Source organism: Lygodium microphyllum, chromosome 2 (assembly GCF_053477565.2).
Source record: "Lygodium microphyllum isolate KBCC chromosome 2, Lygodium_microphyllum_v1.1.10, whole genome shotgun sequence".
Taxonomy (NCBI): Eukaryota; Viridiplantae; Streptophyta; class Polypodiopsida; order Schizaeales; family Lygodiaceae; genus Lygodium; species Lygodium microphyllum.
This window is the reverse complement of record NC_141136.1, coordinates 185401158-185417875: the sequence shown is the minus strand read 5'-3', so window position 1 is coordinate 185417875 and position 16718 is coordinate 185401158. Positions and strand designations below refer to the sequence as shown.

Genomic DNA, 16718 nt, shown 5'->3' with positions numbered 1-16718 from the left:
TTAATCATCTTCAAGCTCAAATAATAGCCCAAATTACAAAATAGCACCCTTTTGGCTTTTTGAGTTTGCTTTAGCACAAAATAGAAATAAAGCTAATGGGCGGGCGCCCAAAGAGTCAGGCATACCTGATACAATGTCCAAATACAAATATCATAATCTGCGCCCATGCGCATGCAAAATAATAAATAAATATCCAACGCCTTAATAAATAGGCGCGACAAAATATAGATGCCATGCCTAAGGTATGCGCCCATCAAAATATAAGTGATAACTCGAATACACGCTACCCTCCAATGCTTTCCTCCGCCACTGCTACTATCTCTACACATCAACTGAAGCATTCACAATCGTTAGTAAAGTAATACAATTAAACCGACAAAAGTGAATACCTAGCAGTCTTCATCTACATAAATAAATCAACTGGTTAGAAATGAATCCTAACCTTAATTTATCACGAGTGCGCACTCTAAACTCATAAACATTTATTAATTTTATAATTATTTTGCAGAATCACCCGCTATGGAATCACCCATGTATACACTAAATTAATGAAATGCCCGAAAAGGATAGGCGTCCCCATCAACTTCTCGCACAAAGAATCCACTTTGTGTATGAGCCCCGGTCAACAAAGTTTACGGAATCAACCGTAAAACCTCACGAAATCCACCGTAAAATATGCCTCCTGGCATCAGAACTTCTACCTTTCATGCTTTGAGATGGCTTCATACCAACTATGGACAGAGTGGGCAGGTTCAACATAGAGGTTCAATGTCAGTCATGTGGACAACACTCACAGGAGAGCAGATTGCTGAATTCAAAGAGGCGTTTTGTTTGTTCGACAAAGACGAGAATAGAAGCATCACCACAAAAGAATTGGGAACTATGATGCGGTCCCTTGGCCAGAATCCAATGGAGGCAGAGCTACAAGAGATAATCAAAGAGGTTGATGCGGATGGAAACGGACATTGATTCTGAAGAGGAATTAAAGGAAGCCTTCAAGGTTTTTGATAAAGACCAGAATGGCTTTATTTCTACGGCAGAGCTGCACCATGTGATGACGAATCTTGGAGAGAAGTTGACAGATGAGGAAGTGGATGAGATGATTCGTGAGGCAAATGTAGATGATGATGGACAAGTGAATTATGAGGAGTTTGTGAGAATGATGCTTTCCAAATGAGCCACCCTTTTTCTGCATCTGGAGAAATGTTGTGGTGGACATTACCTGCTATGCCAGCAAGCGGTTATTGGTGATTTCTATTTTGAAACCAACACAAAGCCAATTCTGTCTATACTTTAGCAAGACCCTCACATACAAACTTGGTCACTTTAGTTTGATGTATGGTGGCAGCATTCACTCTTGCAATTGACCTCTAATGCTTTAGTAGAGAGCTCCATTTATGTAACGTGGTACGGTCTGGTGCTGGATTGCTAGATTCAGGGCGTTTTTGGAGAAGGTCTTGTGATAGGAATGCTCACTTCTCCTTGCCAAGGCTGCACCCCTGAATAGGCTCTTTTAGCTATTTTGAGGGCTGAGACATACAGAATTGTTGTCCCAGATTGGGTTCAGAATTCTCAAAAGCTACGTGAGGCTATGGATTTGAACATAGATAATAATTACATGTCTGAATCAAAAGACCATATTGTCACAACAGAGTTCAGCTCTTCTAATGTTTAAAAAAAAGGGAGTTGCTAAGCTAGAAAGCTGTTTGTCTCATCAGTCTTCTGAAGAGTTGTTGGAATGTAAACATGAATGTTGTGGAGGTTGCCACTGTAAGCTAATTTGGCTTTCTATTCGTCTTCAGTTATTGGCAGAAATAAAAACAGAGACTTGACATCATTTTCTTATCTTACTTATTCACTGGATTGATATTCTATCTTGGAATTTCTGAAGGACCTCTGTGGTTGCGACTTTGCTTTCAAAAACCCTTCGACAGCATTCAACAAAGGCAATTACCCCAACCGGCACTCCTTAACGTCTCGTTATCGAGTTGTGAGTGAGGCTTGCTCTCGATCACTGCTCACGTAACAACGGGGTGTCTAACCCTAGTCGATGTGTATCCTGCTTATTACAATCCATCCCCACTCGAAAGGTTTTTGCCCTCAAAAGCAAGGAGAAATAGAGGGGAGTGATGGGTGGGCTAAGGAAGGGTTGCAGAGTACTACTCAAAGCTCTTTGACAATGAAGAATAAGTGTGGAGAGACTAGGGACAGCATGCAGTCCTGAAACAGTCTGCTGAAGTAAACTGGTCATAGCTTTTGATAGGCTGCTCCCAATAAGGCGTACTATATGTCAAAATGGAGCTTATGGCGAGTACTTTTAGCCTATGTAGAATGTGCATGCATGTGTGTTAACCCTCAAACGAACGAAGGTGGAAAATTCGGAAGGTAATGTTAACCCTCAAACGAACGAATGTGGAAAATCCGAAAAAGCTAAAGTAGAAGACAAAGACAAAGGCCAAGGCAAAGAGAAACGGAAGACAAAGTCGCACAAGGAGAAGAGTCCTAAATAAGGGAGAAATGCGCACAAGGAAAAGCGCAAGTCAAAACTTTTGTAAAAGAGCACAAGCGCATCATGGTTTAATTCAACGAGTGCCGGGCTCTCACCCATGCAATTTGTAAATGTAGACCGGCTGTGGGAAGGAATCTAGGAAGATAGAAGGACAATGGGAAAAAGGGCCTAGGCTATGGCCGGCCATGTAAAAAAGGGGAAAAGGGGATGACCACCCAAAAGGGATTTAGGGTTTTGTATATAAAGTTGAAAAGTGAATGAGAAGCTCATTCTTGTGTATGGCCAAAAGTAGCTCTCCTCTTCTTCTTATTCTTCTTCTTCTTGTTCTTGCTTGCTTGAGCTTGTGCTTGAGAGAGGGAGTGTGAGAGTGTGAGGGAGTGAGTGTGTGAGGGTGAGGGACCGAGGAGGAGAAGCTCTCCATCTTCTCCTCTCTTCTTCTCTTCTCTTCTCTTCTCTTGTCTTCCTCATGGCAATGGAGCTTGGAGCGTGGAGCTTGAGGATGGAGCTTGCTTGAAGCTTGCACTTGGATCGTGGAGCTACCGGAGTGTGCGGGAGAGGAGGTAACTCGATCGGCATGAAGGTAAGCTCACTATACCCATAGATATGGATGGCGCATCGGCTATGTGAGAGGTAGCCATTAGTGCTCGGCTTGAAACGCTTGAAACAATAAGCGGTCCGTGGGTCTTGGTGGTTGAGTGAAAGCTCCCACATTTTGGTTTCGTTGCCAGGACCAACAAATTCAAGCCTTGAGCGCTTGCGTGCTTCAAATCGAGCATCAAAGTAAGGGGTTTCCCCCGAACCGGTGCTGCTTGAGATAGGTAGGAAGGGAGGGGATTGAAGATGGTATTCGATCTCCTTGGCAAGTAGGTTTTTTGCTTTCTTGAGATTTATGTTGTGGAATGAAGTAGTGTAGGTGATTGCTTTGTGATTTATATGCATTTAGGATAGGAAAAAACAAAGTAAAAGAAGCAAACAGTAGGGTTTTCTGTTGTTGTATAACAGGCTAAAACAGGAAAATAGGGGCACAAATCCTTGGAGTGCCGTTTGATTCAAGCACCACAGTGATTCCAGGCATGTCTGGCATTCCCTTATAGTGTCTTGCACCTATCTGGAAGGCGCTGGCCGATTCGGTGTAGTAGACGTCAGTCTAGAGGCATCGCGTGCAGCTCGCGGGCCATCGACCGCGTAGTCGGACCAGGCCGTCCGAGTCCCAGAATCGGACCAATCCATAATCGGACCACCTAGAATCGGACACTCGTTCGATCGGACCACTCGGACCAACCCATCCGATTTTGCAAATCGGACCACTCGGATACTCGGACCATTCGGATCAACCCGTCCGACTCAGACGCTCGGACTACCGTCCGATCGGACCACTCGGACCAGCCCGTCCGATTTTTGAAATCGGCGAAAAAGTCAGAATCAGACCAGCCAGAATCGGACCACCTTGTCCGATCTGATACCCAGAATCGGATGTGAGCAAAATCGAACCACTGGGCCGATCGGATCAACCCAAAATCAGACGTCCGATTCTGATAATCGGACTCCTGAAAATCGGACATCTAAGAATCGGAAAAAAAATTGTCAAAATCGGACACGTATCTAGAACATAAATTTTGACACATCTAAACCCTGAGATTGACCCCAAAGGCTACATAGAGCTAAAGGCACATCACAGATCCATCACTGGGCTAAAATTTAGAGTAAGTAGTTCAAAATTTGGTTATAAACGGTCCTCCAAATCTCGCATGGTGTTTATCGTAACGGCCCTGTGGGCCGGGGGGACTGCCCCCCCCCCCTCCACACCTCCCCCAAGTAGGTTGGAGAGAAAACGCACGCCGTGACAGGTCCTCCAAATTGGACCCTAGTGTAGTAATGGCTCTACGCGAGCATGGATTCTCACTTGCAAAAGAGCAACCAAAAGCCCATGCCCAAACAGAGAGAAACAGAGACCCTAGAACATCAATGGGCCAATCTAGCCATCAAGGGTAAAAAGGCCACGCCACGAGAACACAAAGACATTGTGTTCATACCATGTCCAGTCAGAGCAAAATGCAACATCAGCAAGCTGCAAATGCCAAGATGACTAGACATGACACTCTTGACGAGAGATGTACCTTGAGCAATACTGCACAAACAACCCAAGACATTGGTGGAGAATCCACGTTTGGTCATGCAAGTGGGGACTCAAGGGCATCTATTAGAAGGCTTAAATTTACAAGCCAGGACCTAGAAGATGAAGACATAGTACCACCTGCTTATCTTAGGGTCAAACTCACCGCGAAAAGAGAGCATACTATTGATGCTCTAATTGATGAAGGAGCATATTTTAATATCTTGACCTATGAATCATGGACTCTACTAGGCCAACTAGAGCTCACACCGACTGATGCAACTCTTAATCTTTACGGGGAACATCCACAAGCACTTCTAGGGAAGTGCAGAATCCTTGTAACTATTGAAACAGAAAGCTTGCCACTCCTGTTCTATGTTCCTCCCAATAGCGAGAATGGTGGAAAGGAAATCCTCCTAGGACGACCCTTCAAAAAGGCTACCAAGTGTGAGGCTGACTACGTAGCTCAGAGGATATACTTGACACTACCGAGTGTGAGGATAGTCACGACCTTTAGCAAGGGTGACCTCATCAAACCTCAAGGGAAAGGCAAGGAAGGTGCTGACATAATAGTCAAGCATACTAACAAGAGCAAGGACTTGTTGGAAAAACTGATACAAGCACAAGTCGAACAACAAGAACCAGTGAGTGAGGCCAGGCTTGAAAAAAGAAGGTCAAGAGACAATGCCAAGGACGAACTTTGGACTTACAAATATTGTAGAAGACCCCAAAGGAAGCCCAAGCCTTATAGACACAGGCATCGATGGAGGGTCAGCACAACGCGGCGATGGATATCCAAAGCGTTGCTACGTGCTCAAGGGTACTACGCAGGTAACCAATGGATTTGGGTACCAAAATTCCCTGCTAAACCACCTCTATCAGCTGAAGGCCAGAGTGCATCAAAAGCAACCAAGCACAGGAGGAAACCTAAGAGAAACTCTAGGTCTCGAGGCAAGAAACTAGACATGATTGTTCGAAGGAAAGAGCCTCAGCCTAGCATGCTAAATAGACAGATGTCATATGTAGCCATTGAGCATGCACAAAAATCGTTAGTGCCTAAAGAGCCTTTGATTTCCCAAGGGGAGAACAAGCATCATAGGCACAACATGTTGAGATATCGAGCTCCCCTCGTGATATGCCAGGGTGACCGTTGTGCATTTATGTCACTGACTTGTTAGTTGCAGATGCGGTTGGTACACCACCCATGAATAATAGCTAGATAACAGCTATCCTTATCTACTCTAGTTCGTGGTTCAGTTAGTATGCCACCTTAGTTAGTTGAGTTTGGTTTGAGACCCATATATAGGGTTCTTCTATTTCTATGTACTAGAGTTCTTTTTGGCTTACACAACTAAGAAGAGGAAAACTGTTTTCAACCTCCACCCTTGTGTGTATTCCCCCATTGTGCAAGCAAGAAAGCTACAAGTGAGACTCCTTCCTTCTCTCCCACAATCTTGATATGGTATCAGAGCCTTGTTCGTGGTAAGGAGCTCAAGAAAGCAAGCCAAGTTCGCGGTGTTCTGGTAAGAGGACCAGTGTTGCTTTCATTTTTCTGTTTTGGGAGCAAGTCTCTACAGGTAGCACAGCGAAAAGTGCAAGAGTGCATTGTCTCAGATTGAGACGCCCTTCGCGGTGTAGCAAGAGGGCAATTTTGAGGCCATTTCGGAGGCGAAAGTTTTATGCTCACACTCAAGAAAAGGCCCTGTTTGATGCTGTGTGACCACTGTTCTACAGGTCGGTGAAAAGTTACCACAGAAATTGCATCGTATGCTTGTGTGCAGAGACATTGGGAGTTACAGAATCATCCTTGTTTCCTGTTTATGCAAAATCGTCACTAGGAAGTGACTGTGTGGTCAAACACCACTTTTGCGAGTTTTGCAGATTTGCCCTTGTGAGGGTGAAGCTGTGTTTTTTGCAGTGACAGAATTTTTTGCAGTGTTCTGTAATGGCGTCTGATTCTCTTTCATAGATTGTGACTGAAAAGCTTCACAAGAGCAACTTTCAAGCATGGAAGTTTAGAATGACGAATTTCCTTATGGGAAAAGGATATTGGAAATTTGTTGCAGGAAATGAAGAAGAACCAGTTCTTCCTGATGTTCCCAATCAACAGCAAATGCAGGCATTTAAAGCATGGCATGAGAGAGCCAGGAAAGTTATGTACTGGCTATCTATCAATATTTCAAACTCTATGATTGTGCATATTCAGGATGCAAGTATGCCAAAGGAGGCATGGGATACTTTGTCAAAAATGTATAGCACAAATACGCAAGCCAGGAAAATGCAACTCAAGCAAGAGTTGCATAATGTGCAAAGAGAAAGTATGAGCATCAATGACTACCACATGAAGGTGAAGAAGATTACAGATGCACTTACTTCCATTGGGTCGCCAGTGGAAGATGATGATTTAGTTTCTGTGACCTTGAATGGTCTAGGAAAGGATTATGCATAGTTTCGAATATCCATTTTAGTTCGTGAAAGATTTCCTGATTTTGAGGAGTTGATTGCTCTTCTAATTTCTGAGGAGCAAAGAAATGGTGGTGCATCTTCTTCAAGAGAAACTTCAAAAGAAACTATCTTCTACTCAAATGCTGGAAGAGGTTATGCTACTACTGTGGTAAAATGGGTCATATGGCTAAAGACTGCTATAAAAAGCAGAATGACATCATGAATGGAAAATTGCAACAAGGAAACTATGCATCTTCTAGTAGACAGGGTGATGACAAGAATGAGCATTTGTTTATGGTGCAGCACATGAACAATTCTATGACAAATGCAGAAGAAAGTAACGAAGTGTGGTATGTTGACTCAGGTGCATCAAACCACATGACAGGTCATGTGTGGATGCAGGATGCAAGAAAAATGAAAAAAGCAGGATTTATGGAGACTGGTGATGATACTGCACATCCTATTGTGCAAATTGGAAAAATTCCTTTGTCTATGCAGGATGGGAAAAAGAAATACCTGTCAGATGTATTTCATGTCCCGAATATCACCAAGAATCTGGTTTCTGTTGGTCAAATGATTGAGCAGGGCTTGCAGGTCAGATTTAATCCTCACGGATGCTTTGTTGAGGATATGAAAAATAAAGGTCGCTTGATAGCAAAAGGAAAGAAGAAGGGCATAATATTTACATTGGATGCAGACATGCCTGAATTGAGTGCAGCAATGTTTGCACATGGGACCGATGTAGTTGCAGATATTGATATCTGGCATAAACGCATTGGTCATGTTAATGTACAGCGACTTAAATCAATGCAGGCCCAAAATATTGTTGCAGGATTGCCTGAATTCAAGGTTGCTAAAATGCATAAGGTATGTGAAGCCTATCAGTTTGGAAAATAGGCAAGGAAACCATTTCCTAGACATGTTCAAGAGAGTAAGAAGCCATTGGAATTAATCCACTCTAATGTGTGGACTACTAAGACTGCATCTCTTGGAGGCTGTCATTATTTTGTCACTTTTATTGATGACTATAGCAGAAAAGCTTGGATATATTTTATGAAAAAGAAAAGTGAAGTTTTTGGGCATTTCAAAACTCTTAAAGCTATGGTTGAAAAAGAAACAAGCCTGTAAATAAAATACCTAAGGTCAGATGGAGGGGGAGAGTACCTCTCAAATGAGTTTGCAAGGTTCCTGCAGGAGCATGGCATAAAGCAACAATATTCATGCAGTCATACCTCACAACAAAATGGAATTGCAGAAAGGAAAAACAGGCATATTGAAGAGGTATCTCGTGCCATGCTCAATGAAAAAGACCCGCCAGATTTTTATTGGGCTGAGGCAGTTGCTACAACAGTCTACATAATGAATAGGACTCCCACTGCAGCAATACATGGGATGATGACAGAGGAGAGGTATACTGGTAGGAAACCAGATATTTCTCATTTGAAAATTTTTGGTTGCATTGCCTATGTTCATGTGCTAGATGAGTTGAGATCCAAGTTGGATCCAAAAGCTGAGAAGTGCATCTTTATTGGTTACTCTTTGCAGCAGAAAGGGTATAGATGCTATAACCCTTCTACTCGTAAGTTTACAGTGAGCAGAGATGTCATTTTTTATGAGATGAGTAGTTGGTATAAACCAGTAAATGTGATTGATAATGTAGATGTACAAAATGGTAATGCTGCACAGAATTCACAGCAGCAGTCACAAGATATTAGTGGACCTGGAGCGTCCTCTAGCAGTGGTTCACATTCTTCGCCATGGACAGGCAGATTGAGATCAGGAGAATCTTCTCAAAGCAATGCAGATAGTGGTATGCAGGTATCACGGAAAGGAAAAGAGAAGGTAGATCAGCCCATGTTTGATGTGAATGCAGGTCACTCTTATGTGGATGGTGAATCCAGTGGCTCAGAACAGAGCATTGATGATGAGTTGGGTATTCCTTCTATTGTTACACCTGGAGTAAGAAAGACCAGGGATGTTTTGAGAGCACCTGAAAGTGAGCCTATTTTGCGTAGGTCTACCAGAGCTAGGTATCCTGTGGATAGGCTGAAATATGATGGATTTACAGCCATTCACTATGCATATATAGTCAAAGTGATACAGGAACCAGAACCCACTTCTTTTGAGCAAGACATGGAAAAAGAAAAATGGGAGAAAGCCATGGATGAAGAAATGGATGCCTTGGAAGCAAATGCTACATGGGAGTTGGTACATTTGCCTAAAGATAAGAATGCAATTGGCTGTGAGTGGGTTTATAAGGTGAAGCACAACGCAGATAGTTCTATGAACAAATACAAGGCAAGATTAGTAGTCAAGGGTATGCACAAACATATGGCATTGACTATGAAGAAACATTCAATTCGGTTGCAAGGATGGCAACCGTAAGAACAGTCATTGCTATGACTGCATCAAAGGGATGGTCTTTGCATCAGATGGATGTAAAGAATGCCTTCTTGCATGGTGATTTGCAAGAAGAGGTCTATACGGAGCAGCCACCAGGTTATGTGCATGTTGTTCATCCTGAGTTTGTTTGCAGGTTGAAGAAAGCCTTGTATGGCTTGAAGCAAGCACCTAGAGCATGGTCTGACAAGATAGGACAGTATCTTGTCACTATTGGCTTTCAGATTTCCAAGGCAGATTTCTCACTTTATGTGTAAAAAATAGAGAAAGGTATTATATTGCTTGTCATTTATGTTAATGACTTGATTATCACAGGTGATAGTGATGAAGATATCCTTCATGTGAAAATGCTATTGCAGCAAAAGTTTGCGATGAAGGATTTGGGAGAGCTGCGTTATTTCTTGGGCATTGAGGTGATTAGATCACCAAGTGGGATATGGCTCTTACAGAGGCAGTATGGATTGGACATGCTGTCCAAATATGGGATGACAGGCTGTAAGTCTATTTCAGTTCCTTTGGAGCAGAATGTGAAGTTGAGCGCAGATGCAAGTGAGCTTCTCGAAGACCCTACTATGTACAGACGCATAGTAGGAAGTTTGATTTATATGACTATTACCAATGCCAGATTTGAGCTATGCTGTTGGATTGGTAAGTCAGTTTATCCAGGCTCCAAGGAAACTACATTTGGATGCGGCTAGACGCATACTCAGATATGTGAAGTCCACATTGCAGTATGGACTATTTTATGAGACCGGGGTTCAGATACAGTTGCATGGATACATTGATGCTGATTGGGTTGGTAGTATTTTTGATAGACGATCTACCAGTGGATATGTGTTCTCTTTTGGGAGTGTTGCAGTCACTTGGAGCAGCAAGAAATAGCCTACAGTTGCCTTGTTGAGCACAGAGGCTGAGTACAGGGGTGCAGCAATGGCTGCATGTGAGGTAGCTTGGTTGCATAAGCTACTTTATGATATGCATCAGCCTACAAATGGGCTAATTGTCATTTATTATGACAACATGAGTAGTATACACTTGGCAAATAACCCAGTCTATCATGCTAGAACAAAGCACATTGAGGTGCATTATCACTATGTGCGGGAGAGGGTTTTACTAGGTCTTATTGATCTAGTTTATGTCAGCACAGAGGATCAGGTAGCTGACATATTCACGAAGGCATTGGGCGCAGAGAAGCTGCGCAAGTTCAGAGACCTGCTTGGTGTGCAGGAATTGGGATTGAGCTCGAGGGGGAGTGTTGAGATATCGAGCTCCACTCGTGATATGCCAGGGTGACCGTTGTGCATTTATGTCACCGACTTGTCAGTTGCAGATGCGGTTGGTACACCGCCCATGAATAATAGCTAGATGACAACTATCCTTATCTACTCTAGTTCGTGGCTCAGTTAGTATGCCACCTTAGTTAGTTGAGTTTGGTTTGAGACCCATATATAGGGTTCTTCTATTTCTATGTACTAGAGTTCTTTTTGGCTTACACAACTAAGAATAGGAAAATTGTTTTCAACCTCCACCCTTGTGTGTATTCCCCCATTGTGCAAGCAAGAAAGCTACAAGTGAGACTCCTTCCTTCTCTCCCACAATCTTGACACAACATTGCTCAAGGCAAGGCTAATCGCTCAACAAAGCAAATGGCACAATCGTCTAATAGCCTCGAGCAAATCATTCAGTCAGTGCCAAGTCCACCTAAGAGTCCTAGATCTCCTACATCCTCTGTTTCCAAAAGGACACAGGAAGCACAATAGTGGTTGTCAAGGGAAAGTGCTCAATTCCAATCTCTATCTCCATCTAAGCTTTCAAATGTCCAAGAGGTGGGACATGACCCCATCTGTAGCTCTCGACCCAAGGATATGCATGAGCAACCTAATGTGACTAGATCAACTCATACTCGATCTACACAGATGAGTGCTCAAAGGCCAACAAAAGACATAACCACTTCTGATCGCCCTAGGGACTTGACACCGCAATCCACCAAGGATAGCCAGCCCACTAAACTAGCTGCTACTACTTCCAATCAGGGATCACAACAGTCACAGCCCTTGGCCGTGACAATGCCCCTTGTGGAACATGTCCTTAGAAGTTTACCTGTGGAGGAGGTGTCACAACCAACTTCCTCGACAACTCCAGTACTTTCAAAGTGCCTAAAGCCTAGGCTGGAGGAGTTACACACAAGGGAGTTGATTGAAGAGCTAGACTCTCCGAAAAGGGAGGCAGTTGTGCTCTCACAACCTAGCGAGGCTATTTAGCAGGCCACAGCCATGTCCCATAAGGACACACTAGAGAAAGAGAATGTTGAGGCCCAACCAAGCACATCAACGGTTGACCTAGTCCAGGGTCTTGAGTCATTGAGAGATGCACCTTCACTGACCAAGAAAAAGAGGAGAAAACATCGAAAATAACAGCAGTTACATGTGGTTGTGGACCCCAAGAACGTTGAGACCAAGAGCACTGGAGAGCTGGGGAATAAAGCATCAAGTCCATCCACCTCAGACACATCCGTGTGCTCTGAAAAATCAAAGTAGTTGTTGCCATCAACAATTGCTTTCAACACTCAATCCACCGATAATAGAACTCACATCGAGCAATCAAGAGTGGATACAACACTGTCACGACGGGATGACGAATTCACACCAGTCACACCCAAGGAGAACCATGACGCAATAACGAAGCCTCAAGAGAAACATGGAAACCCCAAGAGCATGAGCAATCCTAGCGTTGACCAACCTTCTTCATATAGGCCTGAACCCCCAGTTATGCTAAAGCCTAGACAAACTCCTAGAACCTTGCATGAAATGGCAACCGAGCAAGCCCTCGTTGAACATAGAAGTATTGCAAAGTGCTTAGCTGAGTTGGATCCTAAGCTCAAGGTGTTCACACGAGTCTACGTCCTTGCGGACATGGGCACAATCCCCAAGGAGCAGCTTGGAGATTACTTACCCTTTCCTCTATCTTGGGAAGAGCAGGAATATGACATTCAATGAAGTGCTCTGCCGACCGAATCTCATAAACATAGAGCAACTAAAGCGACTGTTAGCAGGCCAGAGTCAATTTGAGCAGCATTGGTGTGAAAACCGCGTTGCAATGGCTGAAATAGGAGCTCAGATCATGACAGTCTTTGAGGAGTGATTGGCCAAATGGCGATCCCAAAGAGACCCAACCTATGTGACACCAACTTCCCTTCGAGTGCTGACTGCCATTCGGGGTACGGACTTAGCTGAAACTAGCCAAAAGAATGCTTTGTTTGATAAGGCTCTCACTGAGGAGGAGTTACATATTGCCAATAGACTCGAACAAGGCTCCATGCTACTCGATGTGGCAAAATATCTATCGGTATTGAGTAAGCTGCCACGAATACTAGATACATGTGCACGCTCCAGTACAATCCCGAGTTCTACAATTGGTTTCTATCCTCGTGAGGTGATAGGGATTCGTATATGTATATGTGTGTGTGTGTGTGTGTGTGTGTGTGTGTGTGTGTGTGTGTGTGTATAAACAATGATTTTTTGTGTCACCCTGTATAAACAATATCAACACACACAAGCAATGATAGTCAAGCGCAAGGAGAAGAGTTGGGTCTGACAAGCTAAGCTTCTCAAGTCCTCCTCTCATCACGCATTTAAAAGCCGTGTGACCATCCCCACCTCCAAGTGAAGGGCACGCAACCCACATTACCGCCATAGGAAGCCTTGACCAACAACTTTGATGGTGTAGACACGGTGTAGTCCCTTTCTATATACCTTCTTTCCTTTTCGGTCTATCCTTCCGAGGAGGAGCCCTGACTAAATCCATGACCGCCAGCTGACGTAACTCGGCGTTAACCAAGATCTGCTAATGGCAAGAGGCTAAATATGCATCACGGGGACCATCCCTCTACAACAACATTGCATGCCCCACCCCTCCCCTTCTCGTCCTATGCGCTTGATAACCTGCACTATAATCCCTTACATATGAATGGTCTTATCATATAATAAATCCTAATCCTTGATTCGCATCTTACAAGTCCCCCCGCGAGGAAAACATGGAGAACCAAGGACGCTCTCTGCAGCCGACGGGAACATGCAGCACACGCCCCTCCACCGGTGCACTACGTGCCCACTCTTAAAAGGTACGCCAAGAAACGCGGCCCCAAGCGACACCGCCCTGGATGAAGGCCGAAGAATCCGCGGGCTAGGGGAGCGGACGCTCAAGGAGGCGCACACAATGTGGCAACACCAGTGGCACAAACCCCCAACGTACGCTCGAGCACCAGATGCTTAAGGGCAGAAAAGGTGGCCCGAGACACGGAAGAATTTAATGAACAGTTTAAAGACGTTTTGGAAACGGTCGCGACCCGGGACTATACCATTCATGTCCTGGCCGACATGTTTCCTGCCCAATCTCACAAGAGCCCCACACTAGCATCGGCCCAGTCGCCTAGCCAACCGGACTCTCCCCACCTAGTACCTATCGACTAAGCCACTATGATGTACAAGAAGCTTGACAAGTCATCATGCCATAACTTTTTGTTCTTGATGAGTAAAGGGGCAAGATCCCCACTTGTACACACTTCCTTCACCTACCGTTAATGTATGCGATCTTAACAAGTAATGAGATAGGCATCATAGCATTCTGAAAAATTATGTCTTAACAGGATTGCATTGGTTCGATGTACTTAACACAAGTGAGCATATACTCTCACGAAGTGACAAGTGGGTGCAGAATGACACAGGTCAATGTCTAGAAGCGTTTAATATCCAAGTCACTACAAGACCACCAACCCCACAAAGAACCATTATGGAGGAAGTGACAGGAATACCAAGAAACAAAAGCCATGACGGAAACACCGCTGGATGAGAACCCAAGGACACCTCTGCACAAAAAGCACGTATTGCAACTAAGCATGGCCAAAGCATAATCATCGATCACCTCCTCCTTCTTGGCCAAACTCTATGTTCGGGCAGGAGCCACGCTCTCAACAAGGGTGAACGTCTCTTCATCTTCCAGGATTCAATTCGCAAGATGCTCTGCCCTTGTCCATGCACAGCTCACTCCAAGTGTTACCTCAATTGTTCGATGTCTCACATGTTACAAAGAGGTTTGCAAAATCTCAAGTGTATATCTTCATCTCAACAATAGTTCCTCTAGCATCAAGGCTGGTGACACAATCATCTCTGTAATATCAATTCTTCATAGCCTTTGAATCCCAACATTTCTCAATCCAAAGGACAGGCTAACAGTCTCAATGTATGGCATTGATTGTATTCACTTTTCCCAAAACAAAAAAAAAGAGAGAAGGAAAGAAAAACAAAAACAAAAATAAAAACGCACACGATCACAACACCACACCTAGGGGTCCTCAAATTAGGTATGCCCAGTGACCTTGGTCAACTGGCTCCATCTCTAATTCCCTAGCCCTTTGTACATCCCCCACAATTGTTCAGGGCACATCAAGGGCACGACATACCGAGGGAGCTCACCTCGCCTATGGTTAGACCTGTCACCCTGAACCACTTGCCATTTCTTTTTGCACTCCATCTCAATGCCATTACAATCAACAGTGGTAAGCAAGGCATGAAAGACTCTGGAAAAGTATACTATACTTTTCAAGCACTACAAGTAGTCACTAACTACCAAGAGCTAGACATCAAGGAGCTCAATTATGCTACATGGCCTTGACAAGACCATAATGATGTCTCAAGCAATCTTAAGTGTACTCCCCGTCTTCATCGACAAAATTTTCCATCAACTTAGCCCCTCGCTTCACTGACCCATTGCTATATAAGGAACCAGGCCGACAGTCTTCTAACTAAGTAATATCTAAGTATGCACAAGCACTCACATAATACATGCACCGAAGTATATACACAATTTGGGTCCTCAAGTGCAGGACAATACTCTCAACTTGCTTAGAGTTTGACCTGTCTCCCAAACTAATTGCACTATGTCTTGTGCACAATAGAGAAGACTAGCACTACCCTTAGGGAGAGACCACATGAGAGGTTTTCAATTGCAGGTGTTGAAGACTCCAACGAAAGTGTCGTTCGCTCTTCATCAACACCCAACTCTGAATGCTTATCCCTTACCATCCGACAAGCCCGCACAGAATCGTCATGTGCAGAATCCCCAACAAACCAATACTTGTGCTGGCCATCAATGCAATCCCCAACACAGAATAGCCCTACCACCAACTCCAACAACCTTCCACCAGCCACCTTGGCCACCAACAGGCCCCTAGCTTCTGCCACACCACCACCAACACTCCTCCATGGAAACCACAGGCGTCCTTGTCACCCATATCTTCGGTGCATGCTACAGCCTGCTACCTACGATGGTGAGTGCCATGGGACTGGCACTCGTCTAGGTGGGGGGTAATGTTAACCCTCAAACTAACGAAGGTGGAAAATCCGGAAGGTAATGTTAACCCTCAAACGAACGAAGGTGGAAAATCTGGAAAAGCTAAAGTAGAAGACAAAGACAAAGGCCAAGGCAAAGAGAAACGGAAGACAAAGACGCACAAGGAGAAGAGTCCTAAATAAGGGAGAAAGGCGCACAAGGAAAAGCGCAAGTCAAAACTTTTGTAAAAGAGCGCAAGCGCATCATGGTTTAATTCAAGGAGCGTCAGGCTCTCACCCGTGCAATTTGTAAATGTAAACGGGCGGTGGGAAGGAATCTAAGAAGATAGAAGGACAATGGGAAAAAGGGCCTAGTCTATGGCCCTAGTCTATGGTGGCCGGCCATGTAAAAAAAGGGAAAAGGGGATGACCGCCCAAAAGGGATTTAGGGTTTTGTATATAAAGTTGAAAAGTGAATGAGAAGCTCATTCTTGTGTGTGGCCAAAAGTAGCTCTCATCTTCTTCTTCTTCTTCTTCTTGCATGCTTGAGCTTGTGCTTGAGTGAGGGAGTATGAGAGTGTGAGGGAGTGAGTGTGTGAGGGTGAGGGACCGAGGAGGAGAAGCTCTCCATCTTCTCCTCTCTTCTTCTCTTCTCTTCTCTTCTCTTGTCTTGCTCGCGGCAATGGAGCTTGGAGCGTGGAGCTTGAGGATGGAGCTTGCTTGAAGCTTGCACTTGGATCGTGGAGCTACCGGAGTGTGTGGGAGAGGAGGTAACTCGATTGGCATGAAGGTAAGCTCAATACACCCGTAGATATGGATGGCGCGTCGGCTATGTGAGAGGTAGCCATTAGTGCTCGGCTTGGAACGCTTGAAACAATAAGCGGTCCGTGGGTCTTGGCGGTTGAGTGAAAGCTCCCACAATGTG

At 44.4% G+C, this 16718-nt stretch overlaps 1 pseudogene; it reads left to right on the top strand.

The window, feature by feature from the left end:
- Positions 1 to 777: 777 nt before the first annotated feature.
- Positions 778 to 1260, top strand: LOC148040697 (calmodulin pseudogene; annotated as a pseudogene).
- Positions 1261 to 16718: the final 15458 nt, after the last annotated feature.